The sequence below is a fragment of the Petaurus breviceps genome, unplaced genomic scaffold (genome assembly GCF_028583685.1).
Source record: "Petaurus breviceps papuanus isolate PSGF00001 unplaced genomic scaffold, PetGlider_PUasm1.0 90579, whole genome shotgun sequence".
In the NCBI taxonomy this organism is placed as follows: domain Eukaryota; kingdom Metazoa; phylum Chordata; class Mammalia; order Diprotodontia; family Petauridae; genus Petaurus; species Petaurus breviceps.
Window position 1 is genome coordinate 6,635,214 of NW_027187278.1, and position 8,268 is coordinate 6,643,481.

Below are 8,268 nucleotides of genomic sequence, written 5' to 3' on the forward strand. Positions count from 1 at the left end.
GTAATTGCATCTAACAGACAACAAAAACCAGCCAAGACTTTCTGCAATGTGTACTTAAAAAAAAAAAAAAAACCAACGGGATCCATACATATCTAACCAGAGACCTTGAAGAGACAAAGCAAAAAAATGAAAATTGCACTTCCAAATGTCCAAAAAGGTAAAATATTTGTAAAAATACAAAACTCAATAAAAAGAGAAAAAAACATACAAAAGTCATTTAGTCAGTCAAATATATCAGGGCTTTCACAGAATGCCACACTAAAAGAACACTTGGGTGAAATCATTTCAGTCACAAACTGAGATCCACAGTTGTAGTGACAAACTTAATAAGGCAAAGGCACTAGCACAGAGACAAAATTAATTGGAAGAATCCATATTTCTCCTGGAACATTCCTTTATACCAGTTTTCATCTATTTGAGGACCTGAATCTGCTGGAAAATGGAATGAAATTTCATTGTATTTATTGTCAACTTTAAAGGCTTGAACGAGGTATTTGGCTTGTAATTATATTTAGAGAAAGTACTTGATATACGTATTCGGTGCTGTAACTTCCTGTGCAGCTCCTGCAAAATAATAGCGGACAGTTTGTGGTAGGTTAGCACGACTTCTATAAATATTGCCAACTGGCTAACTTGCTCTATATCATTTTCTAACAAATTAAGCATGTCTTTTCTAGTCAAATCCTTTGACTCTTCAATTTTTTTTTTTTCTTTTTTTTTTTTTTTTTTTTTTTTTTTTATTTTTTGCTTTCGTATCCTATCAAATCTTTTTTTTTTCATATTTTTTTTTTTTTTTTTTTTTTTTTTTTTTTACTGCTTTTCGTAATTCTTCGCCTGGTATCCTAGAAAGTCGTCTCTTTTTATAATCATAGTCCGAATGACGGCCTTCCAATTTTTTCCAGTGATACCCAATGTCTTTTAGATCTTTCTCTTGTAATAACTGTAGTGTATCAATAAAATTTTGTTTCACATTGATATCAAGAGAGTCTTTCACTTCAGCCATCAACTTCATCGACTCACCAATATCCAACAATGCTTTTCCAAACATAGAGTCTTCTCCAAGCTCTGTCCCATATGGCAGCCAAGACTCTCCTAATAACCCTTCAGGCTGTGGGTATCCTGAAGTTCCCATCTGCTCTGTGATCCTTGGACATAGTATTCTGCATTCCTAGCTTCATTCTATATGCTGGATTTGGCTGAAGATACTTGGTGCATTTTGCAAGAAGATCTACAATTGCTTTATTGGTTACTTCTTTTTTCCTTTACATTTTTAGGAATTCTTAATCTAGTTTCGTTCTTTCTACTCCATTGATTTTTTCACTAAAGAACTGACTAGCTTTGTGGAACTGCTTTTTCAGTCCGGACACAGACATTGTGGACCGCGCGTGGGGCCGAACGGCGCCCCGACCCTGCTGGAGGGCGGGGGGGGGAGTGTGGGGCCGTATGCGGGATTGTGCTGGGGGAGGGGGGTGCGGTTTGCGAGGAGAGAGGGGGCAGGGCCGCCGGAGGACAGGGGGACGGGGGAGGGGGACGATGCGGTCCGGGAACAGAAAGGACTCCCAGGCCAGTGGCCCGGCTGCTCTTGGTCCGACCCCTCACCTGTCACTGTCACCGCCGCGGCCACACACTCTCACTCCCTCTCCTACTGGCTTTTTTAATCACAACTAAAATCCAATCTTTTACAGGAAGCCTGCCCCAATCCCTCTTAATTCTAATTCCTTCCTTCTTGGAATTGTTTACTATTTATCTTGTATATATCTTATATTTAAACATAGTTATTTGCCAATTGCTTCTCCTATTATATTATGATCTCTTTGAGGTCAGGAACTGTGCTTTGTCTGTTTGTATTACCAGCAGTTCTTGGTGCATAATAGGAGTTTAATAAATATGTTTTTGGCTGACTTATTCTACATCCTTCTTTATCTTCATAACAATGGCCTTTCCCTTCTAAGGATCGCTCTCCTCCTCCCCTTCCTCCTCCACCCCATTGCTTTCCAGTTCCCCTTATATTTTTTTTCTTCTCCTCGCCTGCTACAGGAGAGAAAATTATTGCTTTCTTGTTTTTTAGGTCCCAGAGATGTGTACAGCCTTTCTCATATATAGTAAATGCTTAATAAATGATCTATCCATCATTCCATCTATATTAATCTGTCTGCATGATAGCCATTAGCTTCTTTTTTGAACCTGTAGCTTATTACATGGGCCATCACAGTCACAGGGAAGCAGAAGCAGAACCCACAGAGTATTCTTCTGCCTGTCCTTAATACAGCAAATTTTCATCCTCAGATGTGTGTGTATAGATATATACCATGTGTTTGTGTCTGCTTCTAGCCTGCAACTTCCTCTCTCTGAGGAATGAATAACAGCTTACAACCCCAGCTTGCTCCTTCCCTTTCTGACAGAAGCAAACTTGGAGAAGGGTGAAGAGAGAAGAGCATAAAAAAGAGCCTAGTACTGCTACATAGTGCATGTTCACATTATAGAAGTTAATCATTAGGACACGATTCATTCACTGTTATATATGGAAATTATTTGCAAAACTTTAGAATTTCTGCATAAGAAACATTGCTGATCCTGTATGGTTAATTTTCAATAAATAATTAATAGGATTAATATCAAATTAATAACATGAATATCACACGTCTTCACTTGTGATTTTGAGTTTTTTGCTTTCCTTTTTGTTGTGGGGGGGGGTTAATTTTCATGTGGCACTTGCAGAATCTTTTATTTCCAAGTAAAACATCATTTTCCATTTTCAGTTACTATTCACTTTTTAAAAATATGGTTTTTCCTTGTAAGAGCAGAGCAAATGTCAAGATTTCACAACTGATGTTTGGAAAATTTTGTACCACAATTTTCATTTAAAAAAAATTCTCCCTTAAACTTTACTAACAGAATGAGTTTTTTTTTTAATCTTGCTAATTCATCAGAAAGCATCTTAAAGTTAATCAACCATTTAAATTCATTTTCAACATGTTTCTTTCTCCTCTACATGATGTACTACAGAAGGGGGATGATTTTGTGGAGAAGGAAATAAGGAGCTATTAGCACTAGTATTGATAAGAGCACTCACCTATCTCCCCACAAAGTTGTCTGAAGCCAACCTGTACAGCAATAACTAGTTCCACAGTTCCAACTTCTATTACATACCAAAACATCCTGCTAGCATCTCATACTAAAGCTGGTGATCATCATCATCATCATCATCAACACTATGGATGATACAAATAAAATGCTTTAAGTTTTAGAAAGTGCTTTCCATACATTATCTCATTTTAATTAAGCAAGTATTTACTATGTATCTGCTGTGCAAATACACTGTTAGGTACTGGATATACACAGAGAACAGTCCCTTCTCCCTTAATTCTTCATGTTTGTCCCTAAGAGAAGCTTCTTTCACATAACTTTCTTTAACTGTTCTTTATACTGTCATTCTTTGAGTTACCCAGTTTTACAAATGCAGAAACATTTACTCTTCCTTCTTCTCACCCTATGTGTCCAATCATTTGCCAAAACATGTTGATTCTATTTCTAAAATGTCTGTCCTATTAGCAATCCCTCCTTGCCACACGGACTGTCAACATTCTTGCAGTAACTTTATTACCTCTTACCTAGAGTATTATAAATAGCCTCCTAAGTAGTCCTCCTGACTTTAGTCTATTCCATGGCTATTTAATATAGACTAGTCTAAACTATACTTCCATCTATCAACTGTTCTTTGCTTTCCATCTAAACTGGACCACTTGCTCTTTCTAGAACTTCCAGTGTCATTTTTTTTATTTGTTTGTTTGTTTTGATTTTTGGAGGGGGGAAGATAAGGCACTCAGGGTTAAGTGACTTGCCCAAGCTCACACAGCTAGTTTTTTGTTAAGTGTCTGAAGCCAGATTTGAATTCAGGTCCTCCTGACTCCAGGGCTGGTGCTCTATTCACTGTGCCGCCGCCAGTATGATTCTTTATGTATCCTGAAAGACTGTATACTACACCAGAAATGATTTTTTCCACATCTACACCTTATAGGAATTTTTCTTCCTTTAAATTTCAATTCAGGCACTAACCCTACACTGAAGACCTCCCTAATCCCTTAGCATAATGCATTCCCTCAATCTTCTAATATCCTTAAGTCACTTGGCCCAGATCTGTCATGTATCCCCAAACCTCTCTGACTTGTATTATATACTATCATATTCATATCACATGTCCTCACTCCAAATCAGCTCAATAAAATGTAAAAATATAAGTTCCTTAAGGATAGAAACAGTTTTCATCAAATGTATCCTCCAGTTCTGAGAATAATGTCTGCAGTGACATTTCTTATCTTTCTTCCTTGCTCACAATCTCTCTCTCTCTCTCTCTCTCTCTCTCTCTCTCTCTCTCTCTCTCTCTCTCTCTCTCTCTCTCTCTCACACACACACACACACACACACTCACATTTATTTGTTTTTACATGTATTTATTTGCTTTTGTATTTGTTTATTTATCTTGTACCTCTTATTTCACTAGTCTAAGGAACTTCCAGTGAGGAAACTTCTTTAATCAATGCCAAAAAATGCCTACCCTCTCACTTATAGTTATGATATTATATATATAAATATATATTATATTATATATAAATATATATTATATATAGTTATTATATAGTTATATTATCTGGGAAACTAAAAGGTTAAATGAATTGCCTGTTGTAACACAACCACTATGTGTCAAGGGTAAAAAAGGAATACAGGACTTCTGATTCAGAAGCCCCCTCTATCTACTAAGAAATATTTCCTTTAATTTGCAATATACAAAATAGTTGCATAAGAATATCTGATGAATAAATGAAATTTCTATACCAATGTTTATAATTTTTTCTTCATACTAAAGAGAGCTTAGTATCATCATGATGGAGAATAAGGGTCAGATACCTAAGTGAAACTTTTGTGATTGAACCATGAACTCTGGGTAGTCTGTTAATCTGAGTGGTTTTTATATGTGTTGGGACCTGTGTTTGTGATTCCCTGTGGTGTTTGTGCTTCTGGGAAGATTCTCATGCAGCTTCCTGTGATGTATACTGCTGGAATTCTTAAGGCACAGCATATACTCATAGCTTTGAGCAATGATGATCCTGAGTCAAAAGTCTAAGAAGGCTATATCCAACTGAATGTATCCATATTGTTTAGGCCATATTTATGCCAGCAATCAGATTGCCCTGAAAAAAAAAAGTCACTTCATTCACTGACATGAACACTTTCTCTATATTCTTTAATATTCATTCCAACTAGAAATTTTTGCTCCTGACATTGCTTTCCCCTCAAGTTTCCATTATGAAATACTTTATTTGCATACTTGCTTAAAATCACTTAAAGGCTGATATTAAATAGTCTATCATTTTAAATAATCTATTAATGTTAAATAATGCCATCTCAAGACATAATGAACTTGTATTCACCACAGGTACTAGCTAAGAATCATTTGATAGACCTCAAAAGTGTTATTGAAACAAGATAAAACATGCCCCAGTATAATTTGTCCTCAGCTTCCATGAGTGGCACATGAAAAGAATTACCTTAGAGTCACACCTTATTAATTCACTTTTAGAGTAAAGGGAGACAGGTTTCAGCTCAATACACAGAGAAAAGCTTCCTAAAGATAAAACTTATTCAAGGGTCTACAGCTCTGTCAAGGGATAGCAAGTACCCCATCACGGAAGGTCAATAAAACATAAATGGTCACTTGTTTGAAATTTTGTAGATGGGTTAAAGATTTAGATAAGAAGCTATCTGAAGTGACCTCTGAGTTTTTTTCTTACTCAACAAATTTAACCAGCAAAGGTAAAAATCACATAATTGTATTGGGGATACACTTGCCAACTTTTAATTATATCCATATTCAAGCTAACAGACATATTGATGGTATAACATTCAATTCTTTTTTTCCTTTTGAAACACTGAGATATTGATAATAATGTTTGAAAAGATCTCATAGTGGACACTTCAGAAGCTAGATGGTACATTGGAGAGTGTCAGACCTGGAGTCAGGGAGGCCTGACTCGAAATCTGGCCTCAGACACTTACTAGCTGTGTGACCCTGGGCAAGTCATTTAACCCTGTTTGCCTCAGTTTCTCCATCTGTAAAATAAGCTGGAGAGGGAAATGGCAAACCACTCCAGTATCTTTGCCAAGAAAACCCCAAATGTAATCACAAAGAGTCAGACACAAGTGAAATTACTGAACAACAAAGTGGTGAACCTCACTTCACAGTGTTTTTATACACATAAATGCATGATAATCCTCACAGAAACCCCTGAGGTAGGCAGGAAAAGAATCATTATAATTCATTTTAAAGAGAAAGGAAAAATGACTTCAAAAGATTAAGTTACTTGCCCAATAGCATGCAACTAGAAATCAGTAATAACATTATTAATACACTAATCCTGTGTTTATTACAAAGGGAGCACCAAAATAATAGCTAACTCCTTTTTTCTAAATTATGTAATATTTTACTTTATTCTTAGAATGAGATATACTTTGTATAAAGATTTTAAAAATAGAAAATATAGTTATACAAGCATAAAAGGGTATTATTTTTATAGTTATGGGAAATTTACATATAAATACATATACAAAAATAGCAGTGATATACACTCATATGAAGATTATACAGTACAATAATCTATTGTGTATGTTAATAGGTTGGGTGGGAAGCAGTGGTAAGGCTAATGGTGAAACCTAAGGAATCTAATGGCATAAATTCATCTTACTAGAAGGATTGTATACTCCCTTCTCATCCTAATAGTATGAGCAATCCCATGCACCTAGCACTTGGGAAATGGGTAGATACCTAGGGTCACAGTGAAATGAGAACTCTCTCCTTTAGGGATTAGGATACAAGGGTTGAGTAGGGAAAACTCAGTACTCAACTAGGAAGGGAACATTGGCATGAACATTGTGGGGAGAGAAGGGCTTCTTATAGTAACTATTATACTGGGTCATCTGGTTCCTGAATGGGAGGCGATTAATGTAATTAGATGACAATTATCTTTTTTTTTTAATTAGGCTGACTAGGCAAAGTTACTTTGTTAAATTGTTATGCAGTGATAGCCCATTGAATTGTAGAGTAAATAAACTCAGAAAAAGAATTATTCACTCTCTTTTTTTTACTATGAAACACCAGCACCTAACTTTATGTGATATTTATTCATTCATTTAAAAAAGGTGATAAAATTTGGAACTAAAGGGATTGTGGAACTCAATGTTGTAAACTACAAGTAAATAAATAAAATTTAAAAAGTGAAAGAGGTAGTACTTTCTGTCCAAAATCGTTGCTATAAGTTAAGTCAAAAACAACTCTCTGCTCTATATTGCAATGGCATCCATCAATATGGTATTTCCTTACTCTCTAGCTATCTTCTCAGAAGGTTTTCCACTAGACCCAGACAAAATGCCCTGAATATTTTAGCTTTTTTAGTTTCAGAATCTTGTCTCCATGTTCCCCAAATGTTCCACATTAGTAACTACCTCAACATTCTCACCATGATGAAATTGACTGTTCCATAATTCCTGTTGGAATTATTTCAATTGGCTTCACTATTTCTCTGTAACAGACCAAAGTCCGTTTCCTGACCACCACTACATTATGTGAGGTGTTTCCTACTACTAGTATGTAAGCGTTCCGAGGGTAGGTACTATCTTTATTTTTGTATTAATATACCTGACACTTAGCACAGTGCCCAAACCTATAAGTTTTTAAATGCCTTTCAACTGATTTATCTACAAATGTTGTTGTTGTTGTTGTTTTATGAAACTATAACTAGATTTCTGATCCAGAATGTGCAATAGAGATGGGTGTTAGTAAACAATATAGCTGTTAGCTATATCCATGTTTATTTGAGGATAATTTTCTCTTTCAAACAGGAATGGACTATACAAATGGATATTGCTGGTATGATTATAATGACTTCAGGTTCAATTCAGTCATTTCATGTAGAAATAGCTTCATGCTGAACCAGACTTCAAATAAATCTAGACTTTACTTCAGAATAACTTCATATGTAGGCAGAGTTGGCCAAGGAAGGATATTGCAAAGATTACAAATGATAGTCATAAACATCAGCACCACAAAAGTCATCACTGAAGACAGAGCCATGTTGTTTACATCTGGTGTTTTATATTCTTCAAGGCCCTATGCCATGTCTCAGGTATATATTTTTTTGTTTTATTTCTTCTGGATACATTTTTGTCTGAGGATTTTAAAGTGACACTGAAAAAAATACTGAATAGGCCCCTAAA

At 35.6% G+C, this 8,268-nt stretch overlaps 1 pseudogene; it reads right to left on the minus strand.

Moving 5' to 3' along the window:
* Nucleotides 1-379: 379 nt before the first annotated feature.
* Nucleotides 380-1,373, minus strand: LOC138142433 (endophilin-A3-like; annotated as a pseudogene).
* Nucleotides 1,374-8,268: the final 6,895 nt, after the last annotated feature.